The following is a 24,294-nucleotide window of genomic DNA, read 5'->3' on the forward strand; positions in this document are numbered from 1 at the left end:
AGTCTCAAAAATTTGGGTTGAAGTCTGTCAAGACCCGATTTCTCAAGCCATGATGGCATCTATTATAATCCACTAGTAGGTAGGCCAACCCATAGTCTAGAATGGCTAGTAATGGAATGTAAAGAAAAATAAAAAAAGGATGCAGAATAAACATAGTAAAAAGGCTAAAATACATAAGAGAGTCTCAAAACCTAGTGGAATCAGTATAAGAGATTCTAATAATACAACTATCAAATGAAGTACTAAATAAATATACTAATACAACCTATCTTTGAATGCAATATAGATATTAGTCTAATTACACAACATAAAGAATAGTAATACTTTGAATACCAGGAGCTTACACTACGTCTCCGTACCATAGCTGCTCTGCACAACGTACACAACAATGGCGAGAACCTGCACTATGATCTGCCAGCTGAAAAAGGGTAGTATGAATACTAAACACGTAGTACTAGAAGGCAAATACTGGCTAAGCTCCAAAGATAATGCAAATATAAATAACATGCAAGCAGGAATGTAAAATACACCTAAATATCTAGGAACTTAGTAAAGCTAAGGATACGATAAGGATAAACTATCCTATTCTAGGCATACTCTAGGACCTAAGCACTATATAGTAAATCGGTGGCCAATATGCAAATAAAGAGCTGAAGAAGGATAAACATAGTAGTATTCAAGGCCAAGAAAATGTATACAACATGAATAAATAAAGGAAGGAAGGGACATATGGTAATACCATAGGTACACACACATACACAATTATATATATACATACATACAAATAAATAAGGCTAACTTAAAGGTACAATGAAAGTAGTCATACTAGCATCATTAGGCCTCTTAATCATAGTAGGAACTAGCTAACATAATCAAGGTCTCTAATTATGTGTCACAATATGAGATAATTATCCATAATAAAATAACCATAAGAGAAAAAAATCAGAATCATACCTTAAATCATAGTACTAATCTAATAATCAACCAATCACATACTAACCATAATAGCAATAACAATATAAAGTAACCGGGTAGCTCGGACAAGTAATATTTAAAATGAGCCCCATAACTTGGAAGTCCAATCAGCGCACAACACAACACGACCAATACTCATCACCTATACATATGCAACCCCTGATAAGGCTGATAGATATAGGTGATAACACCTAAACTAACCCTTCTTAGAAGGATAAAAGAGTCTTTATCAAATATAGTAACTCAACTAGGTTGGGGTATATCCTACAGGAAATACGTCAGAAATCTTTTTCAAACTTATTAAAATCACTAGGCTGTGTGGAAAACTAAAAATAAGGGATTTGTTGAAATAGTAAAATGGAAAAGAATTGGTTGCTCTTGTTTGTAAACAATCTAAGATGAGCACTAGACTTATGTTCTCCCTGGCTTCTCAACATCACAGATTTATTGTGAACTATCGAACTATTTTGATATATTGCATGTAGAATCTGATAAGTTATGTACCATCAACTGTATTGTGGGCCCATTAATGGATCTCACCCTTTACCTTTAGAGTCTTAGGGTGTTGCCTCACTAACCTTTATCCTAGATCCCAATTGAACTATTAACTTTTAGGTATCAAGTTACTAGATGATAGTTAACTTTCTCAAGAAGATAGTACGATAAGCTTATTTCAACAACTAACCCAAAATCATTATTGTGATCTTCTTTTGCTAGTCACTACTCCTCTTGTGGGGTAAGTAGTGATATTCTAGGTGGAATCTTAATGTGTGAACCTATTAAGAAATCAATAAGAATAAAAAAACCCAATACATGGAAGAATATTTATCCAGAATCACTTGGCACTTTCTCTACTTTGTTCACCCATAAGGGTTCCCACAACCCTAGCTAAGGGAATTAGATGCTTATAGTTATGAGATCAATCATGGAATCCACAGATAAAATTACAAAATCAATCTCACAATAATGAAAGAAGAAATCCCAAAGTATTAAATTTAATAAAAAACCAAGAACAAACTAAGAAAAATAAGATCCCAAGATCACAAGTCAATCATGGAATGAAAAGGTGTTTGTAACCTTAGCCTCAAAGGTCCTATCCTAGTCTCCCTACTAAACAACGTCTAAATGATATTTATAGATACAAAAACCCCTAAAAATCAAATCATAAATAAAATAGGAGAACCTTGAATAAATGTACTTAATAAGACTTAAAAACATCATAAGAGTGTATGTAGGATACATGAAAATCCTAGGAAATGATTTTGGAATGATCTGAAAAAGTTGAGGTCGGTGGCCACTTACCTAGGTCACTTATGGACCATATTTACCACATACAGATGTATGTGGACATAGGTTAGTACGAAGTCCCTGAAATCAAATAGATAATTGAATTATCTTTCCAGCGATACCAATTTTGCCATAATCCGATATCGGGGTGAAATGTTATGGCCAAATTACTGAAGCACTGTCAGAGCTCCATTGGCCACGATCCTTTCTTTTTTTCTACTTTTGATCCTCTGGACTTCAATTTCTGATACATACTTAGGTCTCCTATGCCCTATAAGTGTTACTTACACCTAAAAATGCCTCGATAAGTAGCCAAAAACTTTAATTTTCATCCTTTTTCTTCAATTTGGTATCCAAAACCTAGTTTCCTACAAAACACTCCAAAAATACATAAAATCTAACAAAATAGCCTTAAGTACATGCATATTATCCAAGTTTAAGAATCATAAGTTCTACAAAATTCATAGCACATTAAGACCCTCAACTTTGAACATTGCATGTCCTCAGGAAACAAAAATACAACACAATACACAACGATGCTTAATCAAGAGAAACCTAAGATACCTATGGCAATCAATCATCAAATTTAGCTCAAAACACATTACCCTCTCCAAGTTCAATACTTAAAAACCAACTGTATATATACATGAAGTGAAATAATGTGACACAAGGGAATCAAGATATGGCATTACATTAATAACAAACAACCATGCATATATACAAGACAGACTACCCAAACAAGTAAATAGCTAGCAATACAACCCATGTGCCCTCACGTCAAAGAAGTACCACTCACTCATTTGAAGTCATGCATGTTAATGGGGGTACGATCAAGAGACACTCATGCGCAAAAGAGACGTTCCACCAACGGGCATTAAATACCATAGGCTTGCCCTTATTTTCATTACCTTAGTTTTCATACTGTCAAGTTAGGAGCACTATAGGAATTTTATTGGCTTGTAGTGTAGGCCTGGGGCCTGGTATGGTTCATCTGGATATATTTAATGACTCAACCTCCTTGTTACTACACTTTGGGGTCCACTTGTCAACTAACTTCTATTTTTTATTTTCTCCCTTATTTCTCCCTTTTTATTTTAATGCGCTTTCAAGTTAGGTGTGGTTTCTTTTATTCATTCTTTCCTTTTTCTTTTCTTCCACACCCAGCCCTACTTTTTTTCTTTTATTTTTTCCTTCTTCATACCCTCTTTACATTATGTACCCCTATGATAGCCACCCTCAACTTAGGTGATTTACCTGAGTTGAGGTGCACAATGTCCAAGGAGGAACAGGGCCAAAATAGGTTAAATGTAACACAAGGTGAAAGGTGTAACAAGAAAAATTGGCACACAGGCTCGAAATAGGGGTCAATGGATACTAATTTACACATGGAAGGTCATTTAGGCCAAAAGTGGACTAATATAAAAAATAGCCTATGACCTTTTCCTAACTGACTATCTTACAACCTAGTTAAGACTAATCGAGCAAGTTCTAGATTTAACATAGAAAGGGAACTAAGTAGTATCTCATATGCACATGGCACAGGGTTATATCACAAGCTACTACCTATCCGGTTCATGCAATTGTTAGCTATGATTGTCATATCCCTAATCCTAATGCCATAACAAGATTCACAATAGTCACATATATATACATATCACATAGTTCAAAAAAAAATCTATTGAAGGGATATCATTTTCTCAAAAATAAAAAAAAATAATATGTCAACTACACTATATACTCATTTTTCTCCTAGTTAAACACAAAACATCACGAAACAAAACACAATATGCCTAAACATGCCGACTCTACTAGGAACAGGACTCTGGGGAAAAGAGGCACGATAATAAAAACTATAATAGGACAATAAGACCTACAACCAACCCCACCTTAAACTCCAAATCATGCATTGTCCTCAATGTATCAAACTGCTACAAAACAAGAGAGTTAGGAATATACCTGTGGCACTATAGGTGTAGAGATCTAACATCAATCACAGATATAAATACAAACAACAAATACCTTGGGTTGCCTCCCAAGCAGTGCCTAGTTTCACGTCGCGACATTATGGGGGCTATGTTGATTACTAAAACTTCACCAACAAGCCCATGGGTACTTTTATTACTCAGACTTCATCATGGTAGCCTGAGAGATGGCCTCAAATTTTATCTTTCTACTTTGAACTTATGAATTTCACCCCTAATCATTTTTTTAATTTCCCATTATGCTCATGAAACGGAGGTAAAAAAATAAAGGACCTGACAAATAGATGTGGCATGTCGTACTTCTTAGCCCTTACATGAGAAATGTAATTCTTTGATTTTGGATCAGCAAATTCAAGAATATAGACATATGTTTCCTCCTTCTTACACTCTTTTTCGAGTTTGAATGGCTCAATAAAGATTTAACTATCTAAAAATAATGTGGGAAAATGCATCGAATGTGGTCCAAGATGCCCCAACTCAGGAATTGCAATCTTATTTGTATCCCTACATTACTTTAGTATGCTCTCCTTAAGAGTGACACTATCCATAAGAGTGAGAAATTTTAGACTCCTCTAATTTTTGCTCCTTAAGTTGGCCTCTCGAAAATTTTTGAGCCTCACACTACCCATAAATAAGTTGCTGGGTGTTACACACAACAACTTTTGCATCTAAATCTACTAGTAAATCGTAAATATACAAGCCAAACATGTCAACCTTTGAATAAGCTCATAATTATTGTGTGCAAGGTGAGTCAATGTTTCAATTAGGCTATCCTTGTGTTCACACATTATATTTGCTAAAATTTTACAATACTGCACCATGTCAAAAGGATAAGGAGCAATAAGAAAGAAGTCTTCATCACTCCATACATCCTCTATCCAAGTTGTCATATCAAGAAGAGTAGGCATACACTAACGTATGCCTGATGAAGAATAAAAGAGAAAAACCTAACAACTTCAACAATTATAATCAGTCAATCTACAACAGTATTCCCTTGCAACGGTGCCAAATAATCTAAGGGGGATTTGCTTAGATAGTAAAAAGGAAAAGAATTGGTTGCTTTTGGTTATAAATAATCTAAGAAGAACTCTAGTCTTGTGTTCCCCCTGGCTTCTTAACTCCACAGATTTATCGTGAACTATCAAACTATTCTGATATCTAGCATTTAGAATCTAATAAGTTATGTACCATCAACTATCTTGTCGACTCATTATCGGATCTCACCCTTTACCTTTTGAGTCTCAGGGTGTCACCTTACTAACTCTTATCCTCGATCCCAATTTAACGATTACCTTTTGAGTCTCAAGTTATTATAAGAGAGTTAACCTTCTTAAGAAGATAGTACAGGTAGGCTTATTTTGGTAGTTAACCCTAAATCACTATTGTGATCTTCTTTTCCCAGTCACTACTCCTCTTATGGAGTAAGTAGTGATATTGTAGGCGGGATCTTAATGTGTGCACACATTAATACATCAATAAGAACAAAGAAAACCCAATACATGCAAGAATCTTTATCTAGAACGACTTGGCACTTTCTCTACTTTGTTAATCTTCCAAGGTTCCTACAACCCTAGCTAAGGGAATTAGCCACTCATAGTTATGAGATCAATCATGGAATCCATAGACAAAATTACAAAATCAACCTCATAATAATGAAAAAAGAAATTCGAAAGTCTTAAATTGAATAACAAAACCAAGAACAAACTAATAACAATAAGATCGTAAGATCACAAGTCAATCTTGGAATCAAAAGGTGTTTGTAACCTTAGCCCCAAAGGGCCTATCCTAGTCTCCCTACTAATAAAGTCTAAAGGGTATTTATAGATTAAAAAAACCCTAGAAATTAAATCCTAAATAAAATAGGAAAACCTTGACTAAACGTACATAAAAAGACTTAAAAACATCATAGGAGTGTATGCAGGATACATGGAAACCCTAAGAAATGATTTTGGCATGATCCAAAAAATTTAATGTCGGTGACAACTTATATAGGTCATATATGGATCGTAGGTACCACATAAGGACCATATATGGACATGGTAAGTGCCAGAATTCAAGTACAAATCCTGCAGCTCTCTGGAATTTTAATCTCTACATTATCTTGGGTCATATATGGATAGTATGTACCATATATGGATTGTATGTGGACATAGTTTAGTGTAAATTCCCCACCATCAGATAGATAATTGAGTTAGCTTTCCAAAGTTAACAATTTCTCCTTAATCTGATATCGGGGTGAAAAGTTTTGGCAAAATTACTACAGCACTGTTAGAGCTGCCATTGATCATGATCCCTTCTTATTTTTGCTTCTGAGCCTTTGGACTTTGATTTATGATACATCTTAGGTCACCTACACTCGGTTAGTGTCATTCACGCCCAAATATGCCTCGATAAGTAGCCAAAAACTTCAATTTTCATCTTTTTTCTTCAATTCGGCATCCAAAACCTAGTTTCCTGCAAAACACTCCAAAAACATATCAAATCCAAAAAAATAGCCTTAAGTAAATGCATATTCTCCAATTTTAATCATCATAAGTTCTATAAATTTATAGCACATCCAGGCACATACTTGTGATAGACAATGAACATGCAAGGATGAATACAAGAATAATCTTAACTAGTATAACTGGACCAAATACTATAATGTAACCCAGTGTATACACCTTCTCCATCTCAACGTCTCATAAAGGCAAGTCCTACGGTGGTCTCTCTTATCCAACATGATGGCTCACAGATGAAAGAGCCCCTAGGGGGTTCGGAGTACCTGTATACACTGACCTAATCCTGATCTAGGATTTCCAATAACCATCTTCATCAATCTACTCCATCCAGTACCACACACACACACATATTTATAAACTATGACTAAAAGAGTGTAAGTCCGTAAATCTATTGACCGGGGTAAACTTCAGGACTAAATCATTATAAAAGTGTAGAAAGGGTTAAAATCTCTCTCGATCGAGGTAAATAGAAGCAGCAAAATTGTGGACCAAAATATATTTTTGTCAAATATCTAAAACATTATTTTTAGTTTTAAAATCTCATAGGTTATTCATTAAGATGGTATAATTCCCATTATGAAAGAACCCATTTAACACTGAAAAGTTGTAATAAATCCTTTTTTAGAAAGAATAGTAGTAAATTCATATTTTTAATTGGAATCGTATCATTTACAGTCTTAGTGAGCATGAATGTACCGAATCTATGAATACATTACTAGTATCCAAAAAATACAATTATAAGTATCTAAATGTGTATAAACTACGACCACGTCCTTTACAAGGATAAAACACTTTTCTGAATCCAACCAATATCATAATCATGGCCTTCGGCCTAATAATATATATCTGACATAACCATATATTTTCAGAAGCCATCACAATCTACCTATTATCATAGTAAACATTATTCTAAATGTTCATTAGGTGTAACTATGCCTAACATGCTTGCAACCTAGGATAATAGGATCCTAGAAGCATAATAGGTATTTGACCTTAAGGGCCGATTCACCCTTCTATCCCCAAAATCATAAATTATGCTAATTCATAGTGTTATACACCCAATTACATCCTAACATCCCCATATAACATGTAATATATATATTAAACTATCTTATGAAGAAGAGTATACAAAAGCCTATCTCGATGCCAAACTGCAAATCCTTAAATCACCCCCAAATCATTCGTCTTTGATCTATGAACCCAAAATATTACCACACCATCAAAATTGTAATCTACATATAATTGGAGTAAAATGAGAGCTATATTACTATATTAATGATCGGATCAAAATTTAGGTCAAGATCAGGACCACGGCCCCCACAAGAATCCAAAATTGAATCCACCAAGAGGTCCCACGAAGGATAAAAAATATGTGCTCAAAAGTTGCGCACAAATGGAGCATAAATCGGGTCTCAAATCAACCCTTAAAGTTTAGGAATTTAAGACCTAATTTCTAAGAATTTACCATGAATTATAATGGAAATTAAAAGGAAAATTAATGGAGAATGACCTAAGAGAGTTAGGCTAGCTTACAGTAGCTTCTTTGAAAGATTTCCCACTTTTCTCTCTCTTTGAGCTCTTAAAGATTTCCCAAGTTTAGCATGCATTTAAAACCTTTACCTGGGATAAGTAGCTTTACCATCGTAAAACCTCCCATGGGCGGCTATATAGGTTTATCCCCTCTGCTGAAAGGACCCCAGTGCGTGTTAGTTGTACGATTGGAGAAAAGAACTTGAGATGAATAGTACATCTCCCAAAATATAAAGTGTGATATCATGCACATGGTCACCAAGACTAACCTCACACCAACAAATGTGAGTTTTCAGTGCCGGTCTGCTCGAGACGCCCAACTTCCATGACTTTTTTACTCAACCTTCTTTAAGCCTATATTAAAACCATTTACATATTCCAACCATTTACCAAGGAGTCTTTTGTTTAGGCATTAACTGTTGGTATCACCATACCACAGTTAGAGCTTGTAAGTCTATCCTTTTATGCCATACCAAAACCATTAAACCAAGTTGACTCCCAAGTTTCTAATTAAACCAAAACCATGGCTATCAAGGACTATCTAAACCATTTAAAACCAACCAAACCAATTTAAGTTCCATTACCTTTTATGCAATGCAAGGATTTCAAGAATAGTCAAACTGTTCGACAAAATCATTCTCATTGGCATTTTAACAAATAGGTTGGGGGCACATGTGTTTCAAAACCAAGTAATTTTGGGGAATCCAATGTAGCCCTAGATCCATTTACCATAACCATGCATTCCAGAATGTCAAATTTATATTAATAGTATTAAAGAAACATCATTAAACCATAAGAAACATTATTCAACCATGAACATCCAAAACCCCCAACCATTATTTCAAACCATAACAATATCATGAAAATCATACATTAAAAGCATGCTCTTTGTAAAATAACAATGAGGGAGGGGTAACATCCCTTATACACCAAGGAAGGCGAAGACAACCCACCCTTGAAAGCCTTAATTGATTATCCTGGAGAAACCCTAGCCTTTTGCTTGAGAGGGAGTTTGAGAGAGATTTTAAGAGTGTTTTATTGAGAATAATAGGTTAATGAAGCCCCAAAAGCTGTTTTATGTCTAAGGGAGTTAGTTACAAAGGGAGAAATGTCTAGAATACCCCTAACTTAAATTGTAAAATTACCGTAGGTGGTTACGAGTCGATCTCTTGACTCGTGACCACAACATATGACTCGTACCATAGAGTCATCACTAATACAATGAGTTGAACACCCATACACTCTCCACCATATGACTCCTTAACCCCCACTCATGACCATACCATATGAATGGTATGGTCTAGTCGTACCCAAGATAGAAACCAAAGGGATTGGACACTGGAAAACATACAACTCAAGCTTACCACTCGCATCCTATCCTCATGGCTCTTAGTGACCCACTCATACTTAGAGCCAAGTCAAGTCACTAAGTTACTGATTTGATTAAGGGACCAACTAAATAAAACATAACCACCCCTAATAACCCATATCTACTAACCGTAACCACAACAGAAACCCATATACCCTTTAATGGCCTCATAACGACTAGGTCCCCTAAACTGTACCCGCACCATATCTCATATGGTGAGTCATTACTAGGATAGTAAGTTCAAAACTCAGGAAATTTCCAAGGGCGAAAACCCAAGGTGTTTTATATACTAGGTGTTTTTGGCCCAAGACCAAACCTTAATCAGCATAAGCTCCAAAATAGGGAAATGAACCTGAAATCCAGATGAACTATTTGATAATGAAATCAATAGTTTCGGTAAGTCATAAATAACCTATAACTATTATAAGAAGTTTTAAAATATCAAAAATACATAAAAATCAAGGAAATTGTGTGGAGGGTCATTATAAAGTCAAAAGTAGGGAACCCACAACTCTACAACTGACAAAAGACCTCTACCACTGCTTGGCCAATCAGTTAACTAGAAGGTAGTGAAATCAACACTATAGTACTTATGAAAATCAAGGTTATGGAAGCTCTCCTGACAATCAACCAATAACTTAAGCATCCTCTACAACTCCTGATTAAGTACTCACCATAAGCACAAAAAGATGGAGATATAATTTTAGAATACCGAGCATGAACAACACGAACGATAAGGAATACAATTAGAGAAGTTTTCCTCAAAATGTACCATATCCTCCTAAAGATTGACACAGACATTAACATATCAATCCGAGAGACTCTATTTGACATATTTATCATGAGACCAATGAACCTAATGCTCTGATACTAATTTATAACTATCCAAAATTTGATGTCATGATGGTACCTACTGTAATCCAAATCTGGTAGGTAGTCTAACTCTACAGGAAATATAAAAGACAAAAAATATAAATAATAATCAAATATAAGATTTTATAATAAAATCAAGCTAATTATATAAATAAATACTAGAATCTTAAATAGATATAACTCAAATCCAAAAATCTAGCGGCATGAGTAAAGACCACTCTAAAATCTGACATAGTTCTACGAGTTGCACTAGAACTAAGATTTGAATCAAAAGGGTATAAAAAAGTAACAGTGAGTATGGTCTACTTTTATTTAGTAGGAATCATAGTTTAACCAAGAAAAGTAGAAAATTAAACATATAAAGAAAACTATAAGCAATCATTCCACCTGCATACAGATAAGTTTCCAATGGAATAAGTCGTATAACGCTTCTACCTGTATATAGATAAGTTTCCAATGGCTTAAGTCGTAAAACTCCTAACAATATAAATAATACAACTACAATTATCGTATAAGAGTAACTACACAATAGATACACGTAAAAACAAAGACCATAATAAATGATATCAATCATATAAAAGAAATGCAAGTGATGCAATTTAATGAAATGATAAGAATATGATGTCTTAGTATCATCTCATATACAGCTCCAGTGGATGACCCATGGGGTCATCAATCAACCTTACCAGAATATCCTTCAATTATGGCATTTTATAAAGGGTTTTATTTCTCCTCAATCAACTATATAAGCACATCCCTTGGATAAGACATTTTATAAAGTGTTTATTTCTTTTAAAATAGAGTTTCTTAGTAGTACCAATCCCATCATTATGGATGAATAAATGAGGATGTATGCTCATATATTATTCAACATCATATGATGAATTAACTCATTGATGGTATAAATGAGCTTAAGTCACCTCAAATCTCAATAGATCATGGTACAAGCCATCTCATGGCAACACAATAGTTAAAAGTTATATAAGGTATCAGTAAAACCAATCCAATACCTCATATGGGAATTACAATAATAATAAAAGACAACTACCTAGATCGATCTGAAGAAAGTTAAGCTATAACCTACCTTAAAAGCCAAAGCAAGAGCCTAGGCCCCTAAAAAAGAAGCTTTCCCCTTATGAACAGCTTCAGAATGCTTCTAATGTATCAAAAATAGATTCTATAAATGATTATTAGTCTATTGATATCCATATTAGCTACTTTTACTTCAGATTCAAAAATACTTCAAAATTGACCCTAAAATAAAAAGGATAAAATTGAAATTTTAATAAGGAATGATGTTACCCATACTTTAAATATGTAAACCCATTAAAACAAGTTGAAATTAAGCTTGTAATTATTAAAAAATCATTTTCTCACTTTACTGGGTAAAACCTAAAATCTCAAGTTTAAAATCCATGTTTTTGAAGGCGTTTAAGCACTATAATCAATGAGTATGATAGAAATTAGATTTAGAATCTTACTCAAAATTTTTTTAAGGAAAACCCTATGTGAAATCATCCAAAGTTGAGATCTCAAAGCTCACAGATTGGTGAAAACAGAGTAAAATCATGAATATAGGATTTTTATAATGTTCTGTGAATAATGACTTGCTAATGTGGCCAACCCCTCACTTTTTAAGATCTACCAACCCAGAGCTACCACAAATGTGATCACCTACTTATAAACAGGATGAATAGAATCCAACCTGACCTCATAATGCTTTTCACAAATGAGGTCTCTCCGTTGCATTCATGAAGGAGAATAAATTCCTTCTCCAAAAATACAATGACATGGTCAAGAATGCAAAGAAGGATTGATTCCTGCACTAGTGTCCTTACACCAGCAGTGGTTTAAGGTTACAAATCTCTCTGAATGGACCTTTGGAATTCATTTAGGGCCCCATAAAAATAAACTAATAATCTACTAGAGGTCCCCATAAGAAAATAAGCTAATAATTCTACTAGGCTAATTTTGACATTTCAGACTCAGTGGAACTCTTAGACTTACCAAAAGATATTGTTATCAATAAGTTACCTTGGGGAACCCTTTTAGTTCAAATAAACTATTTCTCTTTTAAATGCTCAAAACTTAATAAAGACTCAAGTATAAACTAATTATGCTATTGAAAAAAATGATATTCTGAATGTAATGAGACTAATGAAACCACCTTCTGACAATTGGGTCACAAAATATTGACCAAAGTAAACTTACTACTTTAAACCTACTAAAATCCTAAAACTCATATAAATCAATTCCAAATGCTTCAGGGACCATGCCAATCCATCCCCATAACTTATAAAAAGAATAAAGCAATAATAAGAAAAGGCAAAATAGTTTAAACATGAAAAGCTAAAAAATTACAATGAGGATTGTTGTAGGTATGAAATGCCTAAATAGAGTACAAAGATAAACCACTTATCATATGCAATGACACTATATTGTTTTACTTAGGAAAGCCAACTTATATGAGGAAAATGATAAAGGTATTGAAGAACTATGAATTGGTGTCAGTACAAATGATAAACTTACACAAGAGTTTGGAGTATATTTATGAGATGGTTACTATTGGGGTATGAAATTATATCTAGATAATTAGAGGGATTAGGTAGTGATTCTTTTCTTTCACCTATTTTGTTCCTAATTTTTATGATAGAAAGAAGAAAAGCCACTTTGAAGAACTGATAAAAAAAGTAATGATAAATCAGTCTCTATGGAAAAATAGGTTGTTGAAATTCGGACGAAGGAACATCCTTATTTATCATTTTTAGTGTCCATGCTTTTACTTATTATTGCAATGAACCCCTTACCCGTATTATAAACCAACTAAATATAATTTTTTCTAAATTCTTTTAGAGAAATATAGTTGGGGCCAAAAGCAAACATTAGGTTGCATAGAAGAAAATATATTATCAAGAGAGAGTTTTAGGATTCAGATCTCTATATGATGTATAGAAAGATCTTCTTGGAAAGCTTTAGTAGAACTTTAGAACATTAACCACATCCATGTGGAGTTCTTTAATATGGTATAAATATAGTGAGAAACTCTACCTTAGTGTGGCACAGGGATTTGGATCTTTACATGTGTGGAGGAAGATCACTATAGTCAAGAAAGAGGTAGAACTCAACATTTAGTGGTAGATCAGAATAGGAAATGCAACTATCAGTTTGACAGCTGGACAAAGCAAGGGGAACTTTATTTTGCAGAAAGGAAGAATGCCAAGGAAGAAGAGTTAGAGGTCAAATCCTTTGTAGATCTATGAGAAAATGACATAATACATTATTGAAATCATCAAATCTCCAAGCAATAAGCAAGTAAATGATGTACCATGATAGATGGTAAATGCTCAAAGGATATTCACAATGAAGTCTGCTCGGAACCTATTGAGGCAAAAGAAGGAAAGTAGGAGAGACTATGATCTAATATGGACAAAGGGATTACCTTTAAAGATTAGTTTCTTTCTTTGGAGAGTATGAAAGAAGAAAATTAACATTAATGAAAATCTTAAAAAGATGAAAATTATCATTTTTTATAGATGCTAGTGCTGTAAATTAAATGCTGAGGAGAACGTCATATATTTTTCTAACATACCTCATAGCCACTAGGTTATGGAGGCAGTTTTCTATTTTTTCTAGTATTAACATGGAAGGCATGCATTTGTAGCAACTCATAATCACCAGGTAGAGAAATAAAACTCTAACTAAACTACATGTTATATAGGTTTAAGCTAGTAATCATCATGTTAACTCAATAGAAGAGAAGGAATAGTAGAAGAAATTAAGGGAACATAACCCTTACAAGGAAGGTGATGTAGATACATAACTAGTGAATAAACTAATTAAGATGGTGTATCCATTAATTATAATGGACACATAGACTTGGACAAAGGTATTTGGAAAACTAAGAAAGTACAAACACAAGATAAATTATCATAGTATTTCTTGTAAACCACCATAGGAACAAAAATTTTAGTGTAACATTGATGGGCTAGTAGAGAAAATCTAGGTCTAAGTTTTTTTGGATATTGTATAAGGGATGATAGAGGTAACTCAGTCTATAAAAGAGCTAAAGGTATAAATTTGGAAACAAATAGAGAATCATATACAAGGGCTATTCAATAATCACTTAAATACTGATCTTAGGTGGATTTAAGCACCTGAGTGTTGTTATCTATGCTTACTTAGCTTAGTTTTGGGGACTTTGCTTGTACTTATTAAGTTAATATTTGTTTAAATAAGCATTTAAATATGAATTTATGTGTTTATAAAGTTTAATGTGTGTTGGAGTCAAAAAATTAAGTTAAAGTTCAAACAAGAAAACTAGTACGCTTAGCTTGAGCTATTTTCTATTCTAGTTCATCATGTTGAATTCAATTATGCTTTGAGATCTAATTTGTGGTTCTTGATATTGTAGGATTATTGGTGAGTTGATTGGCATGAAATATAGATGGGATAAAATCTAGAAATCAAGAGGAAATATTACCATAAAGCTTGTACTTGAAAGACAAATACATGGGACATAGCATTACAAAATCTACAAAATTTGGACTCATTGGCGTGTCACAGTGTGTAGGAACCACGATAAGGGAGTTGAACAACCTTGTATGCATTGAGAAATGTCAATTACATTATCCCTCTTTATGTTTGGTATGCTATGGTGCTATGTCAAAATTGGGCAGCTTGGTCATAGTACAAATAGGACATTCCAACTATTGTACATTAATATTGGACGACCTTGAGGAATTAAAACACACTATAAAAGGATTAAATTAGGGTTTTTACTATTTTACTTTAGTTTTTCTATTATGGATCATAACATGGATTCATCTATTGGGATTATATGTATTTTCATGAGTGGCTAAAAGCCTTTTTTGGGGTTGAGGACAAGAACATGATTAATCTTGCTAATTAATTGAGTTTGTTATTATTATTATTAGTGTTGGTTGTTCTTATATCCTTGTTTTAACTATCTTAAGGATTCAGGCCCTCAGGATAGATGCTTAATTCTATTATGAATATTAAGTTGAAGTTATAATTTGTGTTTAAGATAGGAATATACCTAATACTATCTATTTGGTTAAAAAATGAGAGGAAATATAAAGGCATTTAGCTTAGTACTTGCATCCCCACTCAATGATATAGTTGTAAGCACATGTTAAACAGATTGATTAGAGGTTGGAATGGTTGTAATCATATAGTCAACCTCGAGAACTAACGACCAAGATAATTAACTTAACCAATGAAGTTATATGGCTGGGTATGATTATTCTTAGTGCCTTGGACCTGGGTTTCTCCACATAATTGATTAAAACTTTTATTTTTCCATATTGTTGAGTTTACTTCTTGTATTAATAACTTTCATACTCTATTTTGGTTACATTAGCACTTATTTAAATCTTCACGATTAAGCTATAATTGGATAGTTGTTTAACACAAGTCCCTTAGTGATCGATACTTGTCTTTATTAAGGCGACTTTATTACTTAGTTGGACCAGCGTATGTGCTTGGGCGTAGTAAAATTTTTGGCGTTGTTGAAAGGGAACTTGTACGTTGGCAACAACCTTAGTTTTAGTTTTACTTTTTGATTTCTTAAGTGCTAATTACTTGATCTTAGCCTTCAAATTTACAGGCACAGGTTTGAAAATCAATTAAGCTAGCACAGGATAGGGAGTTGGTTGAACCATATCCTAAGCTCGAGTAATGCTTACATAAACTGAGGAGAGAAGCAGTACTTCTTTATAGGATCTTACAAATTCATCAAGAAGAGTCTATTAATGCTCCTATAGCTGAAGATCAACTAGCCCATAGGACCCTACGTAAAGTAGCAATCCCACTTATAATAAATGTCACCTTCGTAATACACAGACCAACAACTGGAGGTACATTTGAGTTAAAACAAGAAATGGTGAAACTTTTGCTTAACAATGGTCAGTTCACTAGGTTGTCACACAAAGATCCATATGTTCACTTGTAGAATTTATTGGAGATCATTCATATATTCATCCTAACTGGAGTGTCCACTGATTATGTGAGGCTAATACTCTTTCCCTTTTCACTTTTAGGGCAAGGGAAGAAGTGGTCGAATGCTTAACCAACAACTTCCATCACTACACGTGATGACTTAGTCTAAAAATTCCTCATAAGATTCTTCCCATCCGATAATATTGTGAGGTTGCACAGTGAGATTTTAAGTTTTAAGTAGAGGTCGAATGAATACTTATATCATGCTTGGAAGAGGTTTAAATCACTTCTTAGGGATTGTCCACATCACCAGTAGTCTAATAAGGTATTAGCTCATAGTTTTGTTGAATCTCTTGACCATATATGACACCCTAAGTTCTTGAACTCTAGACTCTTCAAGAGTTAAGTAATTGAATTAGCCAAGTTTCTGAAGTGATACCAAACTGATAGTGACAATGGTCCAGGGTATGAGTTATTGTGAGACATAACGAGTCATGATGAGGATTCATTATCAAGGTAGTGGGGAATATAGTTTTTTGTCCCTTGACAATGAGTCTAGGGTATGACTCATTGTGAGACATAATAATCCGTTAGGAGGGACTCATTGTCACAATAGAAAGTTACTCTGGTGTTCAGTCCCTTGACCACGAGTCTTTGTTACGACTTGTGTTGTCAGACAATGAGTCATGATGAGTGAAACATCATCATGAAAGTAAGGACCTAATTTTTGACCCTTAGGTAACGACTCTGCCCATGACTCATGGTCAAGCCTCACGAGTCGTTACCCAAGTCGTGATGACTATTCTTAATTTTTTTTGCATGTTTTAGTTAGGGTCTTTTTGGTCTTTTCCTTCCTTCACACTCTTTTCCATGAATTAAAAACACTTAAAGGACCTCTTTGCCTTCAGTATCAATAATTAAACTCACTCTTTTCCTCTTTAACTCCCAAGGCAAGATATACTAGGGTTTTGCAAGGAAATCTAACATTTAAGTTCCTAGACTTTGAATCCCTTTCAATTTCTTACATATTGCAGGCATGTCTCTCATCCCAAAACTTATATTTTTCATTTTGGCATAAATAGATTCAATATTCAAGTGATTAAATAATTGGGTTTGAAATAGGGTTAAGGGATTTTTATTGTTATTCTTTGAATTATTTTTCCCTTATTTTAAATGGATTATTCATGCTTTAATTTATGATTTTTGGGACTGAATGGGTGCATTGTATGAGGATTGGAATGGAGAACATGGGTTTCCCTAAATTGATGGATTTTTGGCTTGGTATTGGGATTGACCTCAACCCACTTTGTAAACTTTGTTTTAAACATGAATATTAACATAGTTTAACCTACTTATGAAATATTACATTGTATTAATAGATATTTTGATGATGAAAATACATTGGGAGTGGACTTGGTGGCAACTGATTGGACTTTAAATTGAACTTGGGAGTCTAATGGTTAATTGGATTAGTTTGGCATGATTATATAAGGTTGAAATCATATTGGTATGATGATAACATATTGGTAAATACCTTAATTAATAAATTCTAGGTTAATAAGTAGGTTTATGTGCAAGGTATTTTAATTTGGGCTTAAGGGAAATTGGGTAGCTCATTGTGAAGGTGTAGTTCGGGGGTGACCAATAACGAAAATCACATTTTCCACTATGGGCATATATATAGCCGTATTCTTGGTGCATACATTATGTTTTGGATGGATATTTCCTTGGTGTCTATAGCCTTTCCTCTATTTCCTTGGCTCATACAGCTAACATGTACTAGGGACCTTTCAATAAGGAGAGTTGAACTCATATAGCCCGTGGGTGTCTTTACAGCAAAGTGAGCTATATAGTTCAGGATAATGGTTTAAGATCTCATGTTCATGACCCCTGTCCCTATCCAGGCATCCTATATATATATAACTATTGTGCATATGGGTTTTTCTAATTTTTGGCAATGACATCGTTTTATCACTTTTTCTTGAGTTACATGCTTGTGATTGCCTTTCTGATCATCCCTGGATGCCACATTATTTTATGATATAGGTTTGGAGAGATTTTTTATTACTCTTGTGTAGCATTGGGTGGTGTGTTATGTTGGTTGAGTTGCTGTAAAGTGGTGAGCCTCTATCTTTTGAAAAGTTTTGCCATATCTTTAGGTTCTTTTTTATATTTTAGGGATTGTGAAATTCTCTTCTGTCATGGTCGGGGGATGTCCTGATCTAGTTATGTATTCCTGGTTTAGAGGCTTTTATGGACAGTGTCGGTATATTTTGGTCATTGTGTTGACTTTTAGAACTTGTTTGGACTTATCTACCTTATTATATATTTTGGTTGGCTTTCTCTGCTTACCTTTATTATGCTTTGGGGGTTAGGCTAAGGGGGTGGTCTCTTAACCACAGTGGTCTTAAGATACCTATCATGAGTAGGCCCTTGTTCATATTGTGACAAACTTTCTATCTAAGCCAAGTTCAGGGTCTTTCGGTGTCCACAAAGCTGTGTCGAGTAGAGTCTTTTTTATAGGTGTGTAGCATGTCACACTTAAGGGTGGCTACGAGGTATTTAGGAATGTTCCCCATTCTTGTGTTTTATTTTGATCTATAGGGTCTAGTTACCTTGAATCTTCTTTAAATCATGGCTTACTCGCATTTTACTTCATGCCTCCCCAAAGATTTAACGATCATAGAAAATCTATTAGAAACTCTGTCCCACCTGGGGAAGACATGGAGGGAACTCACACTTTTAATAGAGTGAAAACCTAATCTAGGGTCCCTGCTTCTGACTATACTTCCCTATATAGGGTTCCACCGGTCGCTACTAGTCTTCTTTGGGATTCTCGATCCTGTGATACTTATGCACATACGCCCCAGGGAGATATCTCTAATGTAGAGTTCTGATAGTCTATTCATATGTGTGCTCAACCAGTGGCATCACACTCTTGTCGTCTGATCATGTTAGTCCTACTGTTAGTTCATTTGAGGTTTCTCGAGTTGGCCAATTTATGAGGTTGAATCCCCCAACCTTTAAGGGCTCTAATATTGAGGAGGATCCTTAAGGTTTTATTGATGAGATAGAGAAACCTTTTAGGGTTTGAATGCTATTGATTTAGAGGATGTGGAGTTTACTGCATATTACCTACCTGTGGTATGAGGAGTGGGAAGCGATGAGGGGTGATGATGCTGAGTCAGTGGCATGGTATGCATTCTAGGTACTTTTCTTGATCATTTCTTTCCTTAGGAGTTGAGAGAATCTAAGGCAAAAAAGTCTATGAACTTGAAGTAGGGTAGGATAAGTATGAAGTAGTATGCCCTGAACTTTCAGCAGTTGTCATGCTATGCTCCAGAGTTGGTATCTATTATGAGGTCCTGGATAAGAAAGTTTACTTCTGGGTTGTCCGCAACTTGGTGTTAGAATGCAAGGCTGTGATGTTAAATAATGATACAAATATCTCCAGGCTGGTAGTTTATATACAATAGGTAGAGAATAAGGAAAAGAGTAGGAGAGATGGGAGAGAGGCAAAGATAGAATTTTAGATATTCAAAGCAAGGTGTAAGTTAGTAGAACAACGGGAGAGATGGCAGGTAGTGTACTAAGAATAAGATTTGGGGAAGTTCTTATTCGACAGCTAGTTCTCCTTATCCTAAGACTTTAGGATATCTTCATTTCAAGGCTAGCAGTAGTCCTAAGGCATAGGGTGTCTAGTTATAGGCTAGTGGAGCTTAGTCAGCCCCACCTTACCCTTCTTGTTAATTTTGTGGGCTACTTTATCATGGTTATTATGAGGACGGGAGGAACTTGTATTTTAAGTGTGGACAACCTATTCCTATGCAGTGGAATTATCATATAGCTAAAGTTTCCACTGGGGATAATAAGGTTTTGGTCACCATTTCTTTGGCTCCTACACCCATGGGTGCCATTTTAAGTATCGTCACTGGCTAGAATTGTGTCTATGCTCTTTCTATTCATTAGGAATCTGAGGCATCCCCTGATATTGTCACTAGAATATTACAACTCTTCTCTTGTGATGTTTATTGTTTACTTGATCTGGATTCTAAACTATCTTATGTGGATCCTCATATGGCTGTACACCTTAGTTTTGGTCTCAAAAATATTTTTGACCCCTTTTCTATTTCTACTTTAGTGGTTGATTCTATTGTTGCTAGAAAATCTATATGGGTCTTATAGTGTCCATCTTTCATAGGGAGAATTTGGTGGATTTGATAGAACTTGATATGGTGGATTTTGATGTGATCTTAGGGATGGATTAACTTCATTCGTGATACACTTCTCTGGATTGTAGGACCAAAAAGGTCATTTTTTATTCTGCTAATAAGACTGTGATTGTATGGGAGGGGAGTTCCTTAGTACCCAAAGAAATATTTATTTCTTATCTTAGAGCTCAAAAAATAATTTCTAAAGGGTATCTGTATCATCTAGGCTGGGTTAAGGATTTTAATTTTTAAAGTCCTTTTTTGAAATCTGTCCCTATGGTTAATGAATTTACTGAAGTTTTTCTGATGATCTTCCTAGAATTTCCCCGATAGGGAGATAGGTTTTGGGATTGATCTTCTACCGGATACCCATTCCATTTTATTCCTCCTTATAGAATGGCTCTAGCTGAACTAATGGAACTAACAGAGCAGTTAAAAGATCTTCTTGAAAAAGATTTCATCCGTCCTAGTGTTTCTCCATGGGGTGCTCCTATGCTTTACGTATGAAAGAAAGATGGGGTTCTTTGGATGTGTATAGACTAACGTCAGTTGAATAAGGTTACAGTGAAAAATAAGTATCCTCTCCTAGGATTAATGATCTTTTTGACCAATTTCAGGGTGCTAGGTGTTTCTCTAAGATTGATCTTTATTCGGGCTTCATCAGTTAAAAATTAGGGAGCTCGATATTCCCAAGAATGCTTTTTAGACCCGATACAACCATTATGAATTCTTGGTTATGTCATTCTTGTTGACTAATGCTCTGACTGCTTTCACAGATCTTATAAATCATGTGTTTAGGTAGTTTCTGGAGTTTGTTATAGTCTTTATTAATGACATCCTGGTGTACTCTAAGAGTAAGGAGGATCATGCCAATCACCTCTAAATTGTTTTGCATACTCTTAGGGATCAGAAATTGTATGCAAAGTTTTCTAAGTGTGAATATTGGCTAAGTACTGTGACCTTTATTAGGCAAATTATTTCTAGTGAGAGGACCAAGGTGGATCCACAGAAAGTTGAGGAAGTTAAGAAATGGCCTATACCCATGACCCCAACTGACATTAGGAGCTTTTTGGGTTTGGTAGGCTACTATAGGAGGTTCTTGAAGAGTTTTTTTGTCTATTGCTTCTCCATTGACAAAGTTAACTCAAAAAAGGTTATGTTTTTATGGATCGATTCCTGTAAGAGTAGTTTTGAGAAGTTCAAGGATAAGTTCACTTCTTCTCTTATTTTAATTTACTTGAGAGCACTGATGGGTTTGTTTTTATTGTGATGCATCCTGTGTGGGACTGGGTTATGTTTTGATACAATACAACAAGGTTGTGGTCTATGCATCTAGGTAGCTTAAGGTTTATAAGAGAAATTACCTGACTTATGATCTAGAGTTGGTGTCTATGATCTTTGCTTTAAATATTTAGTGCCATTTTATATTTAGGGTGTATGTTAATATTTATTCAAACCATAAGAGATTTCAGTATTTGTTTACACAGAAGGAACTAAATCTCAGGTATAGGCGGTAGATCGAATTGCTTAAGAAATATGACATTAGCCTTCACTACCATCCAGGTAAAACTAATATTGTAGCTAATGCTCTTAGTCGGTTGTCTTTTGGGATCTTATCTAATGTTGATGAGGAGAAAAAAGGTTGGTGAAGGAGATTCATAGGGTGCTTACTTGGGGGTTTATCTCTTGGATTTCAAGAATGGGGAAGTGATTATTCGAGAAGTGGTTAAATAATCTCTTGGTGCTGAGATGAAGGAGAAGCAGGCTCTGGATCTCATATTTATGCAGATTAAGGATGATGTGGGTAAGAAAAAGATTACAACATTTAAAATTAGAGAGATGACGTTCTGAGGTACTAAGGAATGTTGTGTGTTCCTAATGTTGATGGGTTGTGGGAAAGGATTTTGATGGAGGATCATGAGTCCAGATACACAGTTTATCCGGGTTTGACAAAAATGTATCATGACTTGGAGGAAACCTATTGGTGGAATAATACGAAAAAGGTTGTGGAAAATTTTGTTGCTATGTGTATGGTTTGTCACCAAGTTAAGGTGGAACATTTGGGGCCTAGTAGTATGTCTCAAGATATAGAGTTTTCCATGTGGAAGTGGGATATGATCAATATGGACTTTGTTATGGGTCTTCCACGGTCTTGCAATCAGTATGATTCTATTTGGGTCATTATGGATAAAATGACAAAATATGCTCACTTCTTGCTTGTGAGGACTTACTACTCAGGAGAGGATTATTCTAAGTTGTTAATTTAGGAGATAGATAAGTTTTATGGAGTGCTGGAGTCCATCAATTCAAATTGAGGTACGTAATTCACTTTGCACTTCTAGCATTCATTTTAGAAAGGTTTGGGTACTCAGGTGAACCTTAACACTGCTTTCCACCCTTAAATAGATGGACAAGTGAAGCATACTATTAGGACTTTGAAGGATATGCTAAGGGTTTGTGTGATTGATTTTAAGGGAAGTTGGGTTGATAATATGCCTCTTATTGTGTTTTCTTACAATAACAGTTATCATTCGAGTATTCAGATGGCTTCTTTTAAGGCTCTTTATGGTAGGAGGTGCATGTCTCCTATTGAATGGTTTGAGGTAGGTAAAACTATGTTGTTTGGCTTTGAGTTGGTTTACCAAGCCAAGTAGAAGGTAAAAGTGTTTATAGAAAGTCTTAAGACTACTTAAAGTCACCAAAAGTCTTATACAGATGTAAGAAAGAGGGAGTTGGAGTTTGAAGTTGGTGATTGGGTGTTTTTCAAAGTTTCTCCTATGAAAGGAGTCATTACATTTGGGAATAAGGGGAAGCTTAGTCCCTGTTACGTTGGTCTATATCATATTATGATGAGAATTGGGAATGTCTCTTATGAATTAGATCTACTGGAAAGTTTGGCCCCTATTCATCCTATTTTCCATGTTTCTATGCTGAAGAAGTGTGTGGGTGACTCTTCTTTGATAGTTCCGATTGAGGATGTCAGTGTTTCAGACTTTTTATCTTATAGGAAGTTTCGGTGGAGATATTGGATAGATATCACAACTTGAACCAGGGCTTGGCCATGACAGGTATCTCAAGTCCCACGTGGACCAAAGATCACCCCCTTCACCTAACCTAACCAGTACAACAACCAGAAGTGTCAGATGAATTCTTACATATAACAAGATAATAAAGAAATAAGACTAATGATAACTCATGAAGTTCCTAAATCAATCCACCAACACAACACACCCAAGTCCACAATAGTCCAACAAAGCCTCTACAAATCTAAATTTAATGACATGCCCCCGACAATAGACAAAATCAAAGTCTAAATAAGTCTAAGACATAGAATATATAGACTATGAAACGAAGAATTCCGAAGTATGGAAGCTCATCACTTCAATGTCAACTCATGAATCACTCAAACACCTGATCACTATGCAGGTAAAGTAGAAGAAGTTTCGGTACCTGTATTGCATAGGGATACAATGTCCAAAGACGGTTAGCGGTTGGAGAACTAGAATGTAAATCAAGGATAAAGGAATAAAGTAATGCCGTCATTCAAAACCAAGTCAAGTCATCATATGCAAGCACATACATACATGCATATACATATATATATATAT

The sequence above is a fragment of the Capsicum annuum genome, chromosome 3, assembly GCF_002878395.1.
Source record: "Capsicum annuum cultivar UCD-10X-F1 chromosome 3, UCD10Xv1.1, whole genome shotgun sequence".
NCBI lineage: Eukaryota > Viridiplantae > Streptophyta > Magnoliopsida > Solanales > Solanaceae > Capsicum > Capsicum annuum.